Source organism: Leptonotus elevatus, chromosome 11, assembly GCF_054856555.1.
Source record: "Leptonotus elevatus isolate MCC_2025b chromosome 11, RoL_Lele_1.0, whole genome shotgun sequence".
NCBI lineage: Eukaryota > Metazoa > Chordata > Actinopteri > Syngnathiformes > Syngnathidae > Leptonotus > Leptonotus elevatus.
This window is the reverse complement of record NC_141249.1, coordinates 23989455-24013475: the sequence shown is the minus strand read 5'-3', so window position 1 is coordinate 24013475 and position 24021 is coordinate 23989455. Positions and strand designations below refer to the sequence as shown.

Below are 24021 nucleotides of genomic sequence, written 5' to 3'. Positions count from 1 at the left end.
ACTCTTGTTAATTAACATAAAAATGGACAAATATGGTTACCAAAAGAAATGCGGTTGTATCTTTCAGTTCATTGATTCAGTTATTTTATAACAAATAATTCATAAAATTATTTGAAGTCAAAAAGATCTACTAAAAAGTTAAAAGGAGTGTGAAACACAGTCATAGATTTGTGTTGAGGTAATTGACTGCCACTAGATGGCATTAGTGTTTCATGCTGGACGTCGATGACAGGAACGCTAAATTTCAATTCAGATCACTTGCATTGTGTACATCAATTGTATTTCAGTTTTCATCCCTTTGGACATCGTATTGAATGCTTTTTAATACATTCAAGGCCTTCATTTTACAAAACGCTTTTTGATGATCCCCGATTACAAATCTTTTAATAGAAACAAACAATTATCTTCATTGGCTTTCTGCATTTACGTTGGCTTTCTCTCCTTGTACTGACCTCCTCCTCCTGTCTTCATTCTCTTGCTCTTTGTTATGGGGGGGGGGGTCCCCATGTAGAAGATGTATATTTTATGTGCGGCTCTGGAGGCTTTTATCATTAATTATACAGAAACACTAAGCTCTCCATTTGCCGGACAGATGTTATTTTTTACTTAAGGAGAGAAAGGGGACTGTTCCATAATTCAGATGGAATCCCCTTCGCAAGAGAACAAATAAATAAATCAATCAATAAATAAAGCAAAAGGCAAAACCACAAACATTTGGTCCTCTGCTCGTGTAAGCTCATGTCCACACACACACACACACACACACACATGCACACGCACGCACACACGCACACACATCTACTGTATTTCCTCTGCATTCTCCCTCTAAGTGCTCTCGTAAAAAAATATGGAGCAGCAGCTGCTGGCTTCTTTCATTTTTTATTTAGCCTGCTTTTCAAAAGTATTCCAACAAATCACTTACATCTATAACAGCTTTTTTTTGTAACCTTTGGGTTGGAAGTTTTTAAGAGCTGAATTGTTTTATTTATTTTTTTGCTCAAACATGAATGGAAATAGGAAGTGCTGTCGGAGATAAAGTCAAAACAACTTTTGCATTGGGGGATAATGGAACATTTTTAAATTACATAAATGTTAATACTGTGCAAAAAAAGCCACCATAGGAAACTACAATAATAATAATAATTTATGACTTCCATTTCAGATAAAAGGAAAAATTGCCAAATGATTGTTTTTTTAAATGATTATTCTAGAAAAGTGCAGAAACAGCTCGAGATGTTATCATTGTCAGTGCTATCATTTCATAAATAAATAAAAATGTATTATGAAATTAAAAAAAATTGTAGAATGGATTACAACGTGAGGAATTGGTGTTTTTTTTTAATGAATGCAAACATTTGAGAAGGTTGAAGCACATGTGAAATGTTGGCGCGGCGAGTGAAGTGAGATTTTCATGCGTGGCGGCTGCGGTTTCATGTCAGGCCTTGGGGTTTGCGGGGTCTTGGGACCATTCACTTAGCTTCCCTTTGGCAAGTTGAAATCGTACCCCTGGGTCGACAGATGATCGTTACTCACACTTCCTGCGCACACGCGCGCGCGCGCGCACACGCACACGCAGTTCGGCTCTCCCTCACATGCACACTGAGTGGGAAAAGGTTGCGGTCGGTCGGTCGGTCGGTCGGCGGCGGAGTCCCAGCGTTTTCGAAAAGCATCCCATTAAAAGTGCATGAGTGTGTCTAGGAATCAAGACACTGACTCTGCCGCACTTGCGGCCGACAACTCTGAGTGTGTGTGTGTGTGTGTGTTATTTATTGATGCACACACTTATTAGTACAATCTTCAGATGACGGTGAAAGGTGGCGTGGAAGCTGCATGCTGTTGTTGTTCTTTGTTGCAGGGCTGAGCGTACATGGAAAGGTCAATAAGTTGACCTTTCGGTATTTGGAGGCGGGGCTTACGGAGGAGGGGCCGTCCGTGTCTTCAATGGCCTCTTGCTGCCATCGATGAGGGATTTTAGGAGCCCTGCAGGAGGCCCTCATGGGTCTTTTTCCGGAAGCTTGAAACGCCTCTCTCGCACATCCGGACACACAATTAAGCTTGCACACATTATGCTTCAAGAGAACAGACGGAACCCTCGGCAATTTTTGTAAAAGTAAGAATAAATTAAAGTAAATGAGTGGAGCTTGAAAAAGATCAAACAAGGTCTAAATATATTGTCCTTCTATTTGACATGAATTCAAAATATCCTTTTTTGAAATTCAAAGTCCAGATGGACTTGCATGTTGAATTCATTATTTGCATTTCTGAATTTATTAGACATTTTTTTTTAAATATATATATATATTTTATTTTAATTTTAATTTTATTTTTTTATAATAAAAAAAATATTAGACATTTCTTTTACACACAGAAAGTCAAACACTGAGAAAAACTTAAATACAACTTTAGCAAGAGCAATGCATACCAAGTCAATTATTCAATTCATACTTAATATACATACGTTGCAAGATACATTTGATCTGAATGCTGCCAATAGTCCAAGGTGGCTTTTAAAGTTCTTCTAGTCACCAGCAGACGGCGCTGCTCACACAAAAACAAGAACAACAAAAAAAAAACGACAATTTGCTCTGAGGGCACCGGGAGGCCAAATTATACAAACTGCACTTTCAAGGGTTGGAAAACAGAAAACAAAAATTTTGTTTGCAGCTTTTGGCAATTCATGAATAAATAAATAAATGATAACCATGATAATTATCTTGACCCCAAAAAAATGGAGCAGTTCAAAATCAGCTGTGATGGATTTCAGCTCACCTGCAGCCCAAATAGAGAACATGATAATTCAACTGTTTCATCCAAAAATTCGAATGGGTTTGTATAAAACACCATACTGAGATAAAAAAAAAAAAAACAATATTCAGGTAGCTTGCATAATTTACCAATAAAAGAGAGTCAAAAGATTTAACACAATATTGAATATATGTGGGAAAACTTTCAAGATTGACGTCACAAAGTCAAAACTTCAAATCCAAACTTCAAGTTTTTCCCTTAATTTGAAGTCAAGCCCTTTCCCAGCCTTCTCTTCTTCTCTTCTCTTCTTCTCTTCTTTCTTCTGTCATCCTCCGTAGCTTCAACGTCGCAGGCATCCTGAGTTAGTCTGCATCTTCACAAAAGGACACTTGATGACCCCCTTGACCTCTGACCTTTGGGAAGTTGGAGAAATCACCAGGAGTCAGACCTGTCACAAGATCTCTTCATTCAAAAAAACAGCAGAGTGAAAAAAAAAAAAAAAGCCTGGGTCAAAAAGGCACAGGGCAAATTGTTGGGGTTATTCATTGGGCCAACTTTTTGGTTAAACTAATAATCCCCCAAATTATAAACAAAATGACAAAATAATCTGTACCACTGGTTTGTTTTTAATTGAATTGGACCCAACATTTTGGGTTAGATACAAATCAAAGTTTGGTGAAATAACTCAAAAGGTTCAATTGGGTTCAATTTTGACTCATATTCAATTGGGTTATTCAATTAATCCCCAAAATTGGGTCAAATTAAATCAATAACCAACCCAAATTTTATTCATTTGAGTTATTTAGCCCCAAAAAATGGGGTTATTTTTGACCCAACAGTTTTTGGGGTGTTTGCTGATGCGCTGGCGTCGAGGACATCTCGAAGTTTGGGTTCGAAAGAAATCTCGACAAAGAACGACAATCAAAGCTGAGAATGACAATCCCGTTTTCCTCCTCGTTTTTCCACAATCTCCTCCATCACTTTTGACTTCCTTTTTTTTTTTTCTTCTTTTTTTTCCTTTTTTTAAGAGCTCAGTATTGTTCATTCGGAAATGTCATCATCATTGCTCTTTTTTTTTTTTTTTTTAATATATATATATATATATATATATATATATATATATATATATTTTGTGTGCGTGCGTGCGTGCGTGCGTGCGTGCTTGTATTTGTTAGCTCACCAAAAAACCTATTAGAAAAAATCTCATACCGTTCACCTAAACCGAACACCAGGAGACCCGAGGAAGGACCAAAGAAAACCAAGGAAGGTGAAATCCAGCACCGACCAGACACCCCCCACCAGAACTCCTCCCCAGCCCAAGAAACATCCAGATTCCAACAAATCCAAAAAACATAAAATCAGGGAGGCCTCAAGAGACCAAAGGAGAGACCGAGAAAAGGTCTTCTTTTGACTTCCTTGCGACGGCGTCCTTGCCTCTCTTCAAGGTCGAAGGGAAGGCGAGCATTTGGAGCGCGCTCAGCGGCGGCGCTGACAGCTGTCACGTTGGCCGCCGCTAATGCACACCAGATCAAGTGAAATGGAGAGAGACGGACGGACGGACGGACGGACGGACGGACGGACGGACGGACGGACGCACGTGCACCTCGTCTTCTGCTTCCTCCGTGGGGAAAGGGAGCGGCTCAGCGGCCGAAGTGGGACCGGAAAGATAAGGAGAGAGGTCAGCGGGGTCACGCTGTGGTTCGCGCCAACAGAAACGACCTCCAGCTGCAACATTGCAGAAAGGAAAGGCAACGAAGCCGGCCCGACGGGTCGGGCGAGGCGGAGTGAGGAAGAAAGATTGTTGAGGGACACGTTTGAGGTTTCTTGGTCAGGATTTTTCTTCCGGGCCATCCAAATCCAGCCCTGCTCTCTGTTGTTACTTTGTATTTTTGTTTTTGACGATTTGTATGTTTTTTTGTTTTTTTTTAGCTTTCCTGTCTTTTATGCTTTTGGGTCCAAATTTCTCACCTCACGTGAGTGCTTTTATGCAATCCGGCTCAAACAAATGGATGAAAAGACGAGAAGAAAACGACCGATGGAGGCCAACAGTCACATTGAAGGTGCTGCAGAATTTCTGGCCACGACGGATGTGGTCGACAATTTCAAATTCCAAAATTTCATTTGCTCTTATCTCACCTCCGAACTCATGTCGAAAACGCAAACAAAACAACGAAGCCGAGGTTACCTTTTTTTTTTTCCCTCAAAAGGACACGGTAACCTCTGCAGCACCCGAATCAGCAAATGAAGAAGACTTGCTTGATGAGGAACATCTTGTGGCCGATCACAATTGCCAGATCTCCATCTTCACATTTCCAAGCGGCGTCCAGCGAACAAAGAACAAGCAAGGCATTAAAGTGAGCTGTCAGTTGGAACTGCTGCTCATTAGAAAACCGCCGGCTGTCACTCTTTGCATTCGCAGGTGAGCGTGTGTGTGTGTGTGTGTGTGTGTGTGTGTGTGTGCGTGCGCGCGCGTGCGCGTATCCACGTGTGCTGATTCAGCTTGTTATCTGACGGCGCTGTCGACAGAATGAGTTTAAATCCCGGTCTTGCCACGAGCTTTCGTGCTTCACGCGCACGCACAAATGTACAGATTTTGTTTTTCCTAAAACCTTCGTCACAAATTGTTGACTTTTTCTTATTTTGATCGAACTTTGTCATCAAATACCCAACAGGGTTGAAATTCAATGTTGTACTACGAAACCATTATTCTTTTTTCTAACCGCTGAGCTGGATGGTTAAAATTGACATTAAGGTTGGCACTTCCTGCACGTGTCCCTGCTGATATTTTATCCTCCATTTATTTCAGCCAAGAGATAATTAATTAATTACATAGCTCAATTTATGTTCTACAAATAAAGAACTTTTTCACATAAAAAAAAAAAAATCAAATCAAATGAAACTTTCTTTATCTGGCCCTTTTCATACATAAAAATGCAACTCAAAGTGTTGTGTAATTAAAACATCCAAAATACAAAATGAAAGGAAATGTCTTGACGGTAGGGCACAGAGAAACCATGTGAGGAAAAGCACCCAAGGTGAGCTCGTTCACGCTGAGAGGGATGACATCCTCCGGCCCGACACTGGCGCTAAAAGCGAGGAGACAACAAAATAAAAGGCTAAAAGCAAAGCTAAAGGACAAAAGGAGCTAAAAACGATCAATTAAAAGAGTGACTTACAATCCAAACCGAAGAGATGTGACTTGAGCCTCCTCTTTGCAATCGTGGCTGAAAAGCAGTGGGACGAAGGAAGCGTGATGGAATCCCGCCCCGGTTTCTCATCAAACTTGCTTCTTGCAAGATGGCGTTCCAAAGAACGGACTTAAGTCAGCATACTTGAATTCATTAGCGACTGAGATGCTAACGGGTGGCTACGCTCGGCGCTAAGAGCCTTAATGCCCGTAATTTTCCCAAAGACTTTGAAGGGATAATGAGACTGAATTGAGGATGATCCCAACTTAAAATGGAACAACGCATTCAACAAGCAAACATTTCAAGGTCGTCGGAGTCACGAATATTTGAATAATCTTCTTCTCGTTGGATTACAGAAGTTTAAGGACGACCTTTGAACCGACTGTAAATTGAGGCATCAACGCCGAAGTGCGGATTCAAGCACACTTCTCCCCAAACCAACTCATCGGATCTTTTTTTCTTTTGACGGTCGACGGTGACAATGAGACAACGTGGACTTTTCAGCGGGTTCAAGTCTCGCCTTTGCGTAACGTCGTTGCTGTCGACGGCTCGCGGGTCAAGTGTGAAATGCACGCAAAGGTGTAAATATTTCAGACGCTTCTCTTGCGCGCGCGCACGCACGCACGCACGCACGCACGCACGCACGCACGCACGCACACACGCGGGCCGCCGCAGCTTCATGAATACGTCATGAGGAAAATCCCCTCCGAAGCGCGAGCCGACAAACGCCGGCAATGACGGATTCTTTTGATGGTTTTTTCCCACATGAGAACAAACGTCATGTTTATTTGCGGCCCACGTCGGCTCCTCATTTTCTTTTTCTGTCCGTGACACGAAGCAAATGAAAATGAGCGGCGCTGGTCGCGAATCTCATGTAAGACTTTGCGTGATCATGTCGCAAACTCATGCGAGATTTGATGTGGATTACAAAAACAGGAATATTTCCACAATGGTCAAAGGTCAAACTTGAAGTTGGGCAAGTCGATGAAATGTTGGAAAATTGGCTTTCCCGCATTTCACAAAAAAAAAAAAAAAGTTGCAAAATGATTTGCTCAAAAAGTTGTGCTTTTTACAGTGTGGTCATTAATGTTGTAAATGGAAACGGGAACTAATAGGAAGAAATTCATCCATCGGTTCACTGTGAAAATCTAAATTAACTCGTTTGCTCCCAAAAATGTTTTAAAAACATTCAATTTCAAATATTGCCATGGTCCTAAAAACATTGATATGTTGTTTTGTTTTTACAAATGTTTTTTTTTTCTGCTAGAGCTTTGATGCAGCCTCTGACCTGAAGAGGTCGCTTAAAGCAATGGTAGTTATCACAAAAAAAACGGCCAGCAGGTGGCAGCAGAGTGTAAGAGATCAACCAGGGCCGCGTTGCAAACAAGCTGTTTCCCCCACTCTTTGTTTTTGTGAATAATGATGAAACTTAGCTACGTTCTAATGCTAATGGCTGCAAAATGGAAACAGATAGAAATAGACTTTTTTTTTCCTAAAGAAAGAGGAGACTCTAATCTTTCTTTTGGTAGGTGTCCATGTTTTTGTAGCGATAGAACACAATATTCTGTCGGGAGTGAAGGGGTTTGAAAATGGCTGCCAGTCAATGAGTTCAATATATTTGCATCTCCAGTGTTTTTTTTTTGACAGGGAGTCGGTTCGATGGCAAAATCTTTGGCACTAAAATGTTAAAAGCATCATTCATTCCCAAAGAAACGTCTTTTAAACGTCCCGCATTGGAACTTTTTTACCGCTTCAAATGAAACATTTTCTCCGAGTGATGCCGTCACCTCGAGTCATGCGACGCTGCAGACATTTTGGGGATGTTTTGTCGCCAAAGTTGCTCGTCCCTCTCGACGTCGTGTGCTTCTCGCTGCTGTTTCTTTTGTTTTTTTTTTCTCCCCCAGCCGACTCGCGCGCTGGCAGTCTGTCAATGCGCATCGCCGGTCGGCGGCCGCCGCAGTCGATGACCCTGACAGCGTGCAGTTATCGTTCTAATTAAGATGCCACACTTGAGTTAAACCGCGGCATTAGCATTTGATGGGGAATTGATCAGGCTGTCAGAGGCGGGCAATGGCGGGGGAGGGGGCGGGGCTAATGTTAGCTTATGTTTGCGTGTGGGGGGGAGAAACATAAAAGCAGAGCAGTAACACTGAGAGATTGTTTGTCAACTCGATGTCAAGTCCGTTTAAGGCGAACGTACGCACAGCGGCGCGCTGGCTGGACGCCTCCTACTGGCAGGACGGCGTAAGCGCATCCACATGCACATGGTGTAATATTAGTTTAAGATGAATAGCATTTGGAATATTTAGCTCGAATGTAATATTTTATCACACCGTAGATTTGAAGTGCAAACACGATAAAAGGACACGTTGCTGCGAAATCACAACATCAACGACTGCGAAACTTGCGGTTGCTCTGCTGAGCGTTTGATTGGCTGCAGCGGAACGTCTGCGCGCGGGCGGGCGCAGATATCTGCTGCAGATAAATATGAATGAGTGGAGGATATCGTTGAAGTGCGGCCACGCACGTTGCGTCGGCTCACTGCGCACGTTTAGTCACATTTAACACATTCGCGCATTCGATTTCACCGATCGCTTTGCAAGAGGCAGAAAAGGGCCCTCAGCGCCGACGGCTGACGTCAGGCCCAAGGTCGGTTCATTGCTCTCTTTCTTTCTTGACGGCTTTACTGCAGTCAAGGAAATCATTTGGAGACTTTCTGTTATTTGAAAGTCATTTGATACGTTTGAAAAATGTTGTTTGCAGGTTTAGATTGAGATATTTATACGGGATTAACGAACTCATGCATGTAAACAAGTGATCCGGAATTGTTCCGAAACCGGAAATTTAACCCAAATTTGGACAATCCATGTCTTCAGACTGTACACATTTTTTGTGCGCAATATTGAATGTCTCAGTGAGTGGAAATGAAAAGCTTTGGTATTCAAGCATTTTACAAGCAAGATATGAAAGCAATCTCTTTGGAACGATCGTGAAAAAAAACCAGCTTGATCATCAATACAAGCCTTTTTTCTTTGTCCGTAAGCGAGCCGACATCCGCAAACGCGCTCGAAATGGAAAACGTCCGCATGCAGTAACATTCCAGAGCCCCAAGGCCTCTCGGTCCGTTCATTGATTACCGCTGATGGCGATCATCTACATAAGAATGAGGATGTTCAAGGTGAGTTCACGCCCAAATGATTTCCGGGCGACCATTCCAGGTAAGTTAATCTTCCAAAATAATGCCTTTTCCATACAACGTAATATCAAGGTCCATGGACGCCCGTCTGCACCTTCTCGCTCTCCCGAGGAGAAAAGCTATCGACTAAACATCAAACCCCATCTGCATGGGGCAGGGGGGGGGGGGGGGTGCAAGGGGGGGGGTCATTTCTCCTTGTCTCAGCATCCACAGCGCGTCCCTTATAACTCATAATCTCATTTTAACATGCAAACGACCCTCGGAAATGCAACCAACACTTCACAGAAAGAAACGAAAAGAAGGAGAGGAAGAAGCAAAAAAAAAAAGAAAAGAAAGAAAAAAGATTTCAACGACAAAACATTTGGCCGCCGGTGGACAAAACATATTTTGCAGGTTTGGTCGCTCGATGACTTTCTGTCCAAAAATGGCAGCTTCGATGCTTTCTTCATTTTGAGCTTCGAACCACAACCGGCAGCTCCAATACACGACGCATGCTACAAATGGCGGCAAAGACGTTTCAGACAATCAGAAAGTTGCTTCGCATTTTCACATTATAGCTTGAATTTTCTCTCGCTCAAACATACGGAAAGAAATATTTGACGTCACAGCACAATAAGTGTTGCGCAAGTAATTGCAACGTGTGCGGAATCGTTCGTTTGGGACGGTTTTTATTTCATTCAATTAGGTTTCAGGCTGCTTCTGTTAGTTTGGATTCGTTTTAGTTATTTATCTTTAGTTACTTTCGGTATTATTATTATTTTTAAAGTGTATTACTTGCGCGCAATAATTAATAAACACCGCGGTAACATGAAAAACACATTTCTTACTTTCATCATTATTCACATTCCTGTTGAAAACACAGACCAAATGAGCTTTTTGCAACATGGCCCTGGTTGATCTCTTATACTGTGCTGCCACCCGTTGGCCGTTTTTGCAATAACGACCATTGCTTCAAGCATTCAGTTCAAAGGCCGCATCAAAGCCTTCTGGATGCTCTTGCATAAAAAGAAAAATATATAAAAAATGTACAAATACGTTTTTGGGAGCGTGATAATATTTAAAATAGAACGTTTTTAGGGGCGCAAATGAGGGCAGGACATTTTCGCTATAATCAGAGTTAGTTTTACTTTGTAAACATAAAATGTAGTTTCCGTTTTTATTCCATTTTGTTAACGAGTGTTTTTTGAATTTTAGTTTGATCTTTTCTGTTAACTAAAATGTTCTTGCTTCGTGACCGACCGACGGTCCTTGACATCGGCATTAGCATTAGCGCCAGCATGCTAGCAAGGGGATGCGTGACACCTCCATTGCGCAAGCTTCTCGGGGAGACGTCTGGCGCGCCCGTCGGCATCTCCTTGCAAATGAAGCCAATCGTGGTTTGCCCGCGTCGCCCGTTCCCGGCGGCCCGGCGAGCCTGCTGGGCCGATACGGAACCACTTCACACCAACTATTCGTGGCTTTCATTTCAAATACTGCAGACACGCCTCTTGACTCAAAGCGCGCCCTTGAGGCCTCCCCCGACCGACCCTGCTTAACTCTTCAGCTATGAATAAATAGACGGAGGAATTCACCTGGCGGCTTCCTTGCTGTCACTCAACGGAGTTCTGTGATCCGCGTTGGCCTCAATGACGTCGTTCGCTGCGAGTCACAAAAGTCTGATCGAGCGCAGAAAAGAACACAGAAAATGAGGCCATTAGAAAATATTCTTCTTTTTTTTTTTTTTTATATTTTTATTATTATTTATTTTTTTCTATAAAGAGCTCAGTATTGTTCATTTGGAAATGTCATCATCATTGCTCTTTATTTTATTTTTTGTATTTTTTTTATATATATTTAAAAAAAAAATATATATATATATATATACACATATATTATATATTTTTTGTATGTGGGTGAGTATGTGTATGTGCGTGCGTGCGTGCGTGCGTGCGTGTATTTGTTAGCTCACCAAAAACCTATTAGAAAAAATCTCATACCGTTCACCGAAACCGAACACCGCCGTCAGGAGACCAGAGGAAGGACCAAAGAAAACCAAGGAAGGTGGAATCCAAATATTCTTCTGTCTCTGATAAATTGTATGCACTCAATCAAATGGTCTCCAATCAAATACAATTCATGAAAAATGAAAGCAGACGATTTGATTTCCATTTTGCGGCAATCATCAACCGTTGATCATCTTTATTGCTTCAACCTGAAGCGAAGTTTAACAACAAAGCAGCAAAACTGCAGACATGAAATATTGAAAGGGGTCAACGTTGCGCAACCATAAACGTGCCTCGCGTTTGACGGGCAGGTCGGACGTCTCCACGGGAAGCCCGGCAAATCTGTCAGCTGATTAAAAAGTACATCTAAAAGCAATTTAATGTCAGGGAACTATTTATTTACATTTTCAGTTTTTTTTTTTTTTATAAAAAAATGCTGATGCTGAACAATTTGTTTTTGTTCGGCAAAGAAATGTGAACGTTTAAGACTTCGGGTATTTTGAAATATTTACTGTAGAAATCTATAGCAAGATATGGTATTGACTTTAAGTTTAAGTTTAAGTTTAAGTTCCCATGTAACGTTTTAAGACGTACCGATAACCTTGGAAGCTCTCGGAACATTTAAAAGGATTTTGTCTAAGATTTTAATTTTTTTTTTTACATTTTGACAAGTCAGAAAAATTGTTCAATAAAAATGCTTTTGCTTGAAGACATTACAACAAAGTCAATATTGATATTTATATTTAACTCAATTGCTCCCAAACACAACGTTGTATTTTAGATATTGTCCCAAAAACGTATTTTTAATGCTATAGCATAAAAAAGGCTTTGATGCAGCCTGTGACCAGAAGAGGACAATTACAGCAATGGTAGTTATTACGGCCAGCAGGTGGCAGCAAAGTATAAGAGATCAACCAGGGCCATGTTGCAAAAAAGCCCAATTACTCACTTTTCTAAATGGATTTGTGAATAATGATGAAACTTAGCTACATTCTAAAAAAAATTGACACCGATACTTTCCCCCTCTTTTTGCTGAAAATGAATATCAGCTCCAATATTGGCCTCCCTGACTCCTAATAATCGGTATCAGCCCAGAAAAAAATCGGTCTATCTGTAATTTATGGCTTTCCTCTGGCACTGCATACCAGCAACTTTAGCACCGCTTTAAAATAACCCAACTAAAGCAACCCAGAGATTCTCCGTCATTATAGACAAAGGTCATATTTTTGTGTCATATTTTTGTGTCATATTTTTGTGTCATATTTTTGTGTCATATTTTTGTGTCATATTTTTGTGTCATATTTTTGTGTCATATTTTTGTGTCATATTTTTGTATCATATTATGAACGGCGTAAAATGATGACGCAAACAAAAAGATATAAAAAAAACGGTGGAAAAAGTGCCCAACGAGGTAACGTGCGCGTCTGCGTGTCACTTGTGGAGAAACGCTGCACAGACACGAACCCTGCTTGACGGCGCGGACCGCCTCCAACCCGCCGAGACGTGCGTGTGCGTGCGCGCACGCTGATTGCATGCGACGCCGTCTGACGACTCGCAGCGCGCGAAGTGCCAATAAAAACACAACTAAACGACGTCAGCGGACGAACTCAGCCTACAAAAGTCAAGGTGGCTTTGATTGTTGTTGTTTGGCGAAGTCTTCATCAGGTGTGGCGGCTGCGGACATCCGTCTCTGCCGGGGGACAGCCGGACATGAGACGTGTCCCCTTTTAGCGCCACAACAACACGACAACAGCGAACGTGGAGGATGCGGAGGATGCGGAATTTCGGGAGTCGAGTGGCCTTGGCAGTCTGTCGCTGAGGATCGCATTTTGCTTCGGCGCGCACACGTACGATCGAATTGCGATGATGCGTAGAATGTAAAGAAAAGCCAAATGCAATGATTGGAAAATCGTTCTCAAACAATTGAATGCGCTACAGAAAAAGCGATGACGGTTATTGTTTTGTTAAACATGCTTTCATTTTTAATTTGACGCCTGCAACACGTGCCGAACAAAGATGGCAGAGGGGCGACAAAAAGAAGGAATGTCAAAAGGACGCGTCCTGATTTTGGACGAAAGGAGCATCCCTGAAATTGGTGACAATCGGGGATGGAGCCAAGTTCAGTATTTGGTGAAATATTCCAACCGTTTAAAAGCAATTGCAGTGAATTGAGAGATTTGTTCATTTCGGGTCCGTCAAAAGATTTGGAGAATCGGCAGAAATCTTTTCAGGCCAAAAACGCCAACGTTGAATGCGAGTGACTTTCAATCCCTCAAGCATGAAAATCTCAATTTCAATTTCAAACAACTTGCCACAAATGTAAAACCAAAGCCATACATCAAAGTGCGCTGTGGTCTGACGAGTCCGCATTTGTTTGTCTGACCCGCAGCTCATTCCCGTCATATGTGCTATTTTGTCCCCCAGGTGATCCTAATCAGCTTCACTAATTGTGGCGTTGACTGCACGACGGCCACTTTTTGCGTCGGCATCAAACGGAAGACGACGTGACGGCCAACGGTTTTGAGCATCGTCGCTCGGCGTCGCCGATGGCCGCCCCGCCGATGGCTGCCTCGCCGATGGCCGCCTCGTCGATGGCCGCCTCGCCGATGGCCGCCTCGTCGATGGCCGCCTCGCCGATGGCCGCCTCGCCGATGGCCGCCTCGCCGATGGCCGCCTCGCCGGCCTTCTCCAGCTTTTCCGACAAACTGGGATCCCGAGAACTCCTGTGGTCAAAGTCAACTCTCCTTCCTGTGCATTCTCGCCGCTCATCCTCCCTCGCTTGGCTCGCACGCCAGCTCATTGATCTCGTCAGGATTGAATGTCGGAGACACCGCGCCTTTCACGCCGCATGAATAATTGACGGGCTGAATCATCAATAATAATTCTCACAGAGCAATCGTTCACCGTCACATTTTGTCCCTCATCATATCCTGGTCGGTCTGTCCAGTCCAAAACTCATTTCCTTCATATATGTATATGGAAGGGAAGGCATTAATAAACAGTGTTGTGGTGGTCTTGAATGACACGTTGCCGACATTTGACATTCGTTTCGTTGTACCGTAAAAAAAAACATAGAACTTGTTTTTGTTGCAAACGTGATCAAAAACAACATAATGGTCATTTTGTTCTGTTGTTTTTGTGATTTTTCTTTGGTATGCAGTCTTGGTCTCGTCTCAGTCTGGGCCCCCAAAAGTCTTGGTTCTGTTTTGGTCTTGATCGCCAAAAGTCTTGGTTTCGTCTCGGTATGGACCCCCAAAAGTCTTGGTTTTGTCTCAGTCCAGAACTCCAAAAGCCTTGGCCTTGCCTCGGTCTGGACCCTTAAAAGTCTTGGTTTCGTCTCGGTATGGACCCCCAAAAGTCTTGGTTTTGTCTCAGTCCAGAACTCCAAAAGCCTTGGCCTTGCCTCGGTCTGGACCCTTAAAAGTCTTGGTTTCGTCTCGGTATGGACCCCCAAAAGTCTTGGTTTTGTCTCAGTCCAGAACTCCAAAAGCCTTGGCCTTGCCTCGGTCTGGACCCTTAAAAGTCTTGGTTTCGTCTCGGTATGGACCCCCAAAAGTCTTGGTTTTGTCTCAGTCCAGAACTCCAAAAGCCTTGGCCTTGCCTCGGTCTGGACCCTTAAAAGTCTTGGTTTCGTCTCGGTATGGACCCCCAAAAGTCTTGGTTTTGTCTCAGTCCAGAACTCCAAAAGCCTTGGCCTTGCCTCGGTCTGGACCCTTAAAAGTCTTGGTTTCGTCTCGGTATGGACCCCCAAAAGTCTTGGTTTTGTCTCAGTCCAGAACTCCAAAAGCCTTGGCCTTGCCTCGGTCTGGACCCTTAAAAGTCTTGGTATCGTCTCAGTCTGGAATTCCCAAAAGTGTTGGTTCTGTCTTGGTCCAGACCACCAAAAGTCTTGGTATCGTCTCAGTCTGGAATTCCCAAAAGTCTTGATCTCGTCTCGGTCTCAATACTCGATAATGTGTTGGTCTGGCTCACAGTTGGGAATTACGACACGACAATCACCAACAAAACGAACTCCAACTCTCACTCTGACTTTGGCGCATTTGAAATCCCGAGAGTTGGAAGTTGTTATTTCAAGTTCCATGAAAGTTGCGGTTATGAACATTTTTTTTTAAGATTGCAAAACATTCTGCGGCTTTGGTATCCGTTTCCCTCATAAAATAGGAACAACTCGTGCAGGCTTCTTATTTAACCGCGATAATAACTCAAACCCGGCGTCGCTCACGTGGTCAAAAAGAAACGAGGATGGACGACGCGTCACCGTCCGGCCACTTTATATCGAGCGTTAATCGGCGCAGTCTACGGCAGAGGGCGAAGAAAAGCAGCAGGCAAATCGAGGCCAAAAGCGTCCGCTAATGGCCGCTTGAAAGTCTCCAGCCGGCGGACGGCAACTTTAAGTGCTTGAGTGATATCGGCGAACAAAAAGCCGAGGCGAAGTGTCACATTGAGGCGTTTTCTTCGATGCTGTAAGAGCTTATTGATATTTTGATGTTGACCGCGCGGCGGCGGCCGCTGAGGCAGGCGCTTTTCAACTCCGGCGCTTTTCATCTCCGGCGCTTTTCAACTCCGGCGCTTTTCAACTCCGGCGCTTTTCAACTCCGGCGCTTTTCAACTCCGGCGCTTTTCAACTCCGGCGCTTTTCAACTCCGGCGCTTTTCAACTCCGGCGCGTCGCAGTCGATCTCATCACGCTCACGTAAAAGTCACGACCCGGAAGACATTCAAAAGGAGGAGAAGCAGAAAATTTGGACGGAAAAAGTGAGACCTTTTTTTTTTTTGCAAATCTACGTTCGAATGCGTTGAAAATACGAGCGTGGGTTCGAGTAGGAAGAGCAGAAAAGAAAAATGCTTCGGCATTGACGGATTCCGCCTTTCGTCAATCACAATCCGCTACCAAGTTCCCAAAACTTGATCTCACGTCAGCTTGGGAGAATTTAGGAGGGAGAAAATCCATTTCCGCTATTTGGTCTTGCAAATTCCAGAATTTCATTGCATGAAATGAACGACGGCTTTTCGTTGCTGTGTCTTGACCTCGTCAATATTTATTATGAACGTTCGATCTGCACGTTGTCTGCAAAACAGCCGTTCTGATTAAAACGTGGCGGCACCACATCGGAATGGGTCGCATGGAAAAAGGCAAAAAAAACAACATCGTGTACAAAAAAAAAGTCATCGTGCAGCCGCGGTTCGAGATCAGCGTGAATATGTTTGATGTCATTTGATTTGCCGGCAGGTGCCATTTGGAAGGTCGTTGACGTCACGAATGTAAGAATGCAGACACGTCAGGCACGTTTTACTTCTTCGGAGCGTCAGCAGAAGGACACGCGTGGCGATGTTTACGTCCTGCGTGTGCGCGCGCGCGCGAGAGAGAGAAACAAAAACGTGTGTCAGGGATATCGAACACCGAAAGTGCGCGACTCACCTGAGGTTGCCGGCACTTTTCACTTCCTGTCCTTATCGACACCTGCTTCCTATTGCAAAGAGGAAGGAAGTGGCCGCGCAGCAGCAGGCGAACCCGAGGCCATCAATTATGAATGAGAGTGACGGACGGACGGACGGACGGACGGACGGACGGACGAAGAGTGGACGCCGTTCGACGTGCACGTCAATCTCGTTCTTCCGCAAACGCACATCGACCGTCAAATCTGCTCAAACTCGTCACTGAGATCACCAATCGTTGAAAAGCATTGCATTTGATTTGCTTATCGTTTTGTGGTGCATTGTGGGTAAATCAACACAAACCTTTACAAAAGTCATTGTGAGACATTTCGCTCTTTTGGAGCGCGGGAGGAAATCACGCATGAATAAAACAGCTGCGATGAATGCAAAGGAAGCCGGCATTTGATCCATAATTGATTGTCTTGATACGAGATGGCGGCTGAGGAGAAAACACAAACGAGACTGAAGCGGATAACAAGCGCACCTCCCGCCCGCCTGCGTGCGTGCGTGCGTGCGTGCGTGCGCGCGTGCGCCATGACCGCAGGTTTGCCAGCGTTAGAGTGCCGAGCTTCTCTGGCTTGATGTTTTCCCTCTTCGCTCTTTTAATGGCTGTCAGAATACAGGTTTCCCTTTAAATAAAGAAGGGGGGGGGGCAACAAGAAATGGGGGGGGGGGGCAAAACAACAAGCATTTGTGATGAAGTGCTTACGAAGCATTTTGAGCAAGTTGCGCAGACGAGCGGCTGAACTCGCTTGTCGGCCGAAAGCTCACGAGACGACGCTTTAGCAAACATCAGGAAATTGAAACAGCAAAAATTGACGCTTGGACGCAACTCAGTCGATTGTCGTACTTACCGGAAGACTTTTTGTCCAAGCCGGGGATTTGTGAGACCCATTTTTGTCCACATTTTCAGGAAATGTGAAAATAAAACTGAAATGGAAATTTGAAAAAAGGGCCCAAAATTGGCAAACACGTTTTTACGCTTGGAGGGATTTTGAAGCGTATCGAAAAAAAGGAAAACGTGAATAGTCACGAAGCGACGGCGGACGATAAAATAAGTTCTGTTTTGGTGGACAACAAAACAGAAAAATCTTTTTGGAATGAATTAAAGAAGCGAATATTCAGAAACGCTACGGAAACTCACACGACGTCATCGCACGGCGCAGTCGCTTCCTGGTCGTCTTCTTCTTCTTCTTTTAAATGAGCGGTGGATCACGTCTCTATGGTGCACAGCGCCACCTACAGCGGCGGAGTCAGCGCTCAATATTCGCAAAAGAACAACAAATGCAAACGGGCAGAAGTCGCATGTTCGTTTTGCGCATTTTCAGTAAATTCGCTTCCAATTTTTGAAACTTTTGGATGGAAATCTTTCTACTGTTAGCTTAAAAAGCAAATTTTTTTTGTTTCAGGCTGTACAATTATTTGAACTAAAACAAGGACAAATAAGCATGAAGCAACGTGCCAACGTGGAGTGAGCATTTGTGAGTATATTTTGTACGTTATGAATTATGCGCAGACGTGCTTGCAAATGCTTTTGAACGTACGCGAGCAGCGAAATGCTACGAACATCTGCACGAACGAAACGGAAAATGTTTGAGAATTAAGTACAAAATATTGTTTGCTTGCAACTTTTCTGGTTTGTTATGTCTACCGTGCATGAGTGCGCGTTGGCATTTTCCTCCCATAATGCAACAGGGTATTGACTTGCGCGCGTGCAAGAAACAGCGAAATCTCAAACATGCTCAACATTTCCTCGCCAATCCGACAAGAACAAACGTTTGTGCCGAGTAAAACTTTTTGTGAACACGTTTGCAAGCTTTTACGAACCAAAGACAAAAACAATTTGCGACATTGGCACGCATTCGCCGGCCAGTGCGATTCGGGCTTTACCCGCCACGCCGCCAGAAAACTGTTCTGCAACATTCCGACTTCATCGTCGCTAAGCATTTACAAAACAACAGCAACTTCTTCCGTCCTGCAACAGCTGACTTCCAAATTCCGTCGTCGTTTTCCCGCATGTTGTCAAGCAAAGCGAACGGAGACGCGGACCGCCAGCAACCAACCACCCCCCCCCCCCCCCTCCGCGCTCGTCTTCCGCTGCACCCGTCGCTTCTGGCAGACAGCCGCTGACTGGCGAACATGCTGCGCCGCAACGAGCCGCGACCTCACGCGCGGCCGTCTCGGAACGCCGGCGCATTGTGACGACTTGCGCTCGCCGTCTCCGTTGCGAGCGTCCGCTTGTTGTGACGGTGACGCTCATGTGGCGGCCCTGCGCCACTGCGGGGGGGGGGGGGGACCAAAAAGTCTCACCTTAGTAACGCTTGTCGACTTTGATGCGTAACATGAAAGTACGTGCACGTGTGACAACCTTCCCTGCAAATACACGCAGATGGAATTTGCAGTCAGAAAGTCAAACGCTTTCTCTGCCATTGATAAAAATGCTTGCGTCCATTGTGGGTTTTTTCAATGGCGTTGAGCGGAGGTTCCACTACAAATTTCAAACAACTTCAATGACGCACAAGCAGCAGAAGATGGCGTCGGTGCCCCATTTTCAAGATGAGAACTGCACGATTTGTGAGTCCGCTGGCAGAAACGGACGCATTTTCAGCAGCCTACCTTTTTTCTGCCGATGATTATAAAAGAACCCAATAAGGCAGAATCAAAAAAATTCTGGTGAAAGGACAGAATCTATTCGTTCATTTGGTCGATGATGCGCAGATTCACTCGTTGAGCACAATATTTTGTGAGTTCTGAAAATGTGAAAATTGCTCTGAAATGGCCGCCAGGGAATTTCATATATAAAATGAGAGCCAAAAATGGTGGTTAAAGATTCAGCAGCAATTCCCTTGAAAAAAAAGTGTGCCTTCATCTTAATTAAGTCCTGAGCTGGCAGCATTTCGCGTTTCACTTCTGAATCCCGAAACAAAAATAGCAGAAACTGAACAAGATCACATGAAGCAAGTTACGAATATTCCTGCGTGGTGACTTTATTTCTTGTATTTTTTGGTGTCTATAACTTACGAAACGATCTTCAAACTTTACTGATGCACAACCGCCAGTAGATGGCGTCGATAACGCAGATTTGCGACATGAGGTCAGCGCAGTTTGTGCGTCCACTGGGAAAAAACATGGCCGCATTTCGTGAAACTTTTCTTACTTTTCTTCTGCTACTGATTGGAAAAGAATAAAAAACATAAAGACGTGCGAAACTGCCAAAGTGGAGTAAACACGTCGGAGTGTATTTGTAAGTTCGTTCGAACCGATTTCAATATGTTGATACGTTTCTGTACTCGTGGATCAAATGCTAAAAATGTAGCATTTTTAGCGCATACCAATATGTTTGAAAGTTAATTCAACAACGTTTATTCATATTTTTAATGGTTTCATCATCATGTCTGCTTTTCATGATTTGCGCTCGGAATGGTTTCCCACAATGCAACTGGGCGAGCATCTGCGCAAGTCAGTGACATCATGAGGGAAAAAAAAAAGATCCGTTTTTAGCATTTAGCCGACGAGTACATTCGAACGTATTTGCAAGTACGCTTAAGCACGTTTGACCGTCGGATTGTTGAGCGCAACCTTTGAGCGCGACGTCCCGCGCGAGTTGAAAATGTCTCAAATGCCGTAAAATCGCCGTCGCTGGCGGAGTGAGACGTGTCCATGTTGGGTCTTCATGGAGGCGGGGCCGGGCGGGGCGGGGTCCCTTTCTGCACGAGACCAACGGCCGCCGTCGACCTCATCCGATTTATGACGCGAGCTGCCACGTCGTCAATGTGCCTTTAATGCACTTCTTGCGGCGCACGCGCACGCGCACGCGAATGTTCCCATGCGCGCACGCCATTAATGATGGAAATCTAATCATTTCTCCACCTGCTTGTTTATGCGCACACGCACACACGCACGCGCACGCACGCACACACGGGTCTGCGTTTCTTCCTCGGTTATCCCCTGGTGTAATAATAGTGGGCCACGGGGACTATTTATCGGCGGGTGAAACCCGGCAGCAACGTCAGACTCATTGTATTAAGCAACTCCAAAAGGAAGCTCATGATTCGAACCCGCCGCTGCCGTTTTTATGAGCCGCCGATCAATCAACGTTCTCCTCCATTTTCCTGTTTTCGCTCGCCAACGCTTAAATCATCTCCCACAGCCGCCGTCTAATGACCGCCATCGTTAAGACGCTGCGTACGATTGAGGCCGGAATTGAAAAATGATCGGCGGGAAGACGGACAGGACGTTTACTGCTCCGGCCTGGCCGAGCTGATACGGGACCGCAGTTACGAGCTTTGCACGTTTATTCTGCTGGCATTTTCATTCCGCCTTTAATTGCACATTAGTGATTAGAATGCGAAAAGCTTCCGTACCAGAAGCGTCAAATGCTACATTAGCGGCAACACTTAACTTTATTTGCTAATCAATCAAAGGCGGATTTACTGTCATTATGGACGGAGAATTTCCGCTTGACATTCAGGAGGGTTCGAATTCACAATGAAAGAACTGAAGCTTGCTCGCTTTTAGAGCGAAAGTGGAATCAAAATGGACGTTCAATGAGATGTCAGAGGTGTAAAGTCTGTTGAGCATAAACTGCAGGTGGGCGTGGCTAACAATTTGGAACCTTCGTCAATCGGTTAAACGGTATATTATTGTGCTTGTAGATCGGCAGCGCATTATAATGACAGCTCATGTTTTTACGAGCCTCATGAGTTGAAGTTGGGAAAAAAATCACAATATAATAATACATAAAAATAATAATAATAATAATGATACAATTCCCAAATGATTGTTTGACCTTCTTTCTTCAAAACCAAAATAAATACCTTTTTAAATGAACCCGAAAGCGAGCTCATGCATGCAAACTGACAACGTTGAAAATGAAGGAATTATTTTCACAACAATTAGAGTCAGTTTTAGAGACGGAAGGCGCACGTTCAGTTATTTAGTTGATTGCGGTTAACAATTTCTTTACACATTTCAATTGTACTTACAATTGGATGACGGATGAGAATTTTAATGACGGTTGAGACGAAACATCTTTTGAAAACCCTTCACACCTTTGGAAGTGAAGAATGCGACTCAGGTGAGGACTGCAGACGTGCGGCTGCTAATGAATTCACCTGAGTGAGCCGCCAGGTGAGGCGGGCGAACCCTCGTCTCCCAGGTGGCCTCAGCCCCGCCTCTTTGTTGACGAGGTCGCCTCCCCACTCGCTTTTTCCTGCGAGATGAAAAGCACGAAAGGGACAAGGACGCTTAATTAATGCTTCGGAGAATCAATTGTCTTTTTCTCTCCCTCAGGATCGTCGGGTTCGCAGTCGAACCGTCGCGTTGTCAAATCGAGCTGACATTTCATTTTTAACAAAAAAACCGAACCTGAACAAGTGCCGATCGTCTCCTCCAATGAACGTCGCGGCCGATCAAAGAAAACAAAAAAGGAGAGAAATATTAGCAGATCTCAACCGACAAGGCGTCCGCCATCTTTCCTCCCCCAGACAAGAAAAAATGAAATGTCAAAGAAAGAAAGTGTTGGTCCGAGTCCGACGTCAACATTGACGAGGAAAGATTTGAGCGGATTTTCCCCGAACCTCTCAAAGCGTGCGTTCCTTTCACTTTCTCTCTTCGCTCTTGTTAAGACCGCCATCCCAAAGTCGGGAAAAGCGTCTCACGTGCGCACTCGGCCGTGATTGTGCACGTGCACGTTTAGCAGACTTGCCAATATGCGTGCGTGCGTTCTGCCAAATTTAAAAAAATCCTCAGAACATTCTTGCGACGTTTCCCTTTAGGAAAAAAATAATAATAATAATAATCATCGTCGACATCCACGCAGAGAAGACTTGGGCCAAGTGCGGCCCACGGGCCAAACGGGCTCTGACCATCCCTCGCAGTGAAGTCAAAATAAAACATCAAATATGACATGCTTTTATTTTGAAGGTTGTCCATCCATCCATTTTCTTAACCGCACATGGGTGACGGGGGGTGCTGGAGCCTATCCCAGCTGGCTTCGGGCAGTAAGCGGGTACTAGCGAAACATGACGACAGCGCTTTTAATGTTAGCTGCATTCTTACTTCCTGTTCCGTAACTGGAAATCTGGTTCTGATATCGACACGTCACGATATTTTGAAACAAGACAAAATGCTTTTTCTAAACACTTTAAATCGCTCAAGTTGAGCTTCGCAATGCCGGCTTGGCCTTGACAAGCGTTCCCGGCTTTACGAAATGAATTGTCGAGTCCTGACGAAGACGGCAGAAGTCGGCAAACTTCAGCGTCGCAGAGAAACAAGCGGCTAACCCTTTGCTTTTATGGAAATATGAACAAATATAAATGTAATCCTCCTTTGGTCTCTTGAGGCCTCCCTGATTTTATGTTTTTGGGATTTGTCGGGGTCTGGATGTTTCTTGGGCTGGGGACGAGTTCTGGTGGGGGGTGTCGGGTCGGTGCTGGATTTCACCTTCCTTGGTTTTCTTTGGTCCTTCCTCGGGTCTCCTGGTGTTCGGTTTAGGTGAACGGTATGAGATTTTTTCTAATAGGTTTTCTGGTGAGCTAACAAATACACGCACGCACGCACGCACATACACATACTCACCCACACACACACACACAAAAAAAAAATGTATATATATATATATATATATATATATTTAAAAAAAAAAAAAAAAAAAAAAAGAGCAATGGATGATGACATTTCCGAATGAACAATACTGAGCTCTTAAAAAAAATAAAATAAATAAATAAATGTAATAAATAATAGATGAATAAACAAATAAGAACATAAAATACTCAAAAAAAATAAAATAAATAAATAAATAATAAAAATAAAAATATAATGGAATATATATAAAATTGTTCAACCGATAAATGTTGAATAGATTATGCAAAAAGTCATAAACGCAGAGACAGAGAGAAAATCCATACGCGCATTTCCATCCATTTGCTTTTTTTTCGCTGAGTGTTTGCAATCAATTTGGGCTCGCTTGCAGCGTGTGTGACGAGGCCGGCGACCGCAGCTGGTGAGGATGAGACGAGGCACGCGGGTCGCCGTTGCCAGATAACAGCTTTGAGCATCTCATCCCCCCCCCACTCCCACCCCCACCTCACCCCCCCCCCCCCCCCCCCCCCCGTGTCGAGCCACTGGAGTCATCTGCTCAGCCTTATGATGTTGTCATGGTTTGTTAGTGGCCACTAGCGAACCCCTCTCCCGACGGCCCCCTCCTCTCCTTCACCCTCGTACCATTTGTCACGTCTTGGAGCCCCCGCCAGCCCCCACCCCGACGCTCCCTCAAACCCCCCCCCCTTCGCCTTTTCTCTCTGCGAGTGTCTTCATCCGCGTGTGGTCAGTGCAGGCGGAAGAGCTGCTGACGCGAGCCGGCGCAGGTAACAAGCTTACCTGCGGATAATCTCCTAAGAGGAATTTCAAGAAGACCAAATAAGGGAGATAGTTCGAGAGAGATGAAGGCAAGCCGGATGGGTTGGAAACTTTGC

General features: G+C 44.2%; 1 long non-coding RNA gene across 1 annotated transcript; it reads right to left on the bottom strand.

The window, feature by feature from the left end:
* Window positions 1–1815: 1815 nt before the first annotated feature.
* Window positions 1816–16736, bottom strand: LOC147166601 (uncharacterized). Its single transcript, XR_015096500.1, has 3 exons — window positions 16530–16736; window positions 10701–10784; window positions 1816–3158 (listed from the first exon to the last, which is right to left on the bottom strand). It is a non-coding gene; the product is annotated as an uncharacterized LOC147166601 (long non-coding RNA).
* Window positions 16737–24021: the final 7285 nt, after the last annotated feature.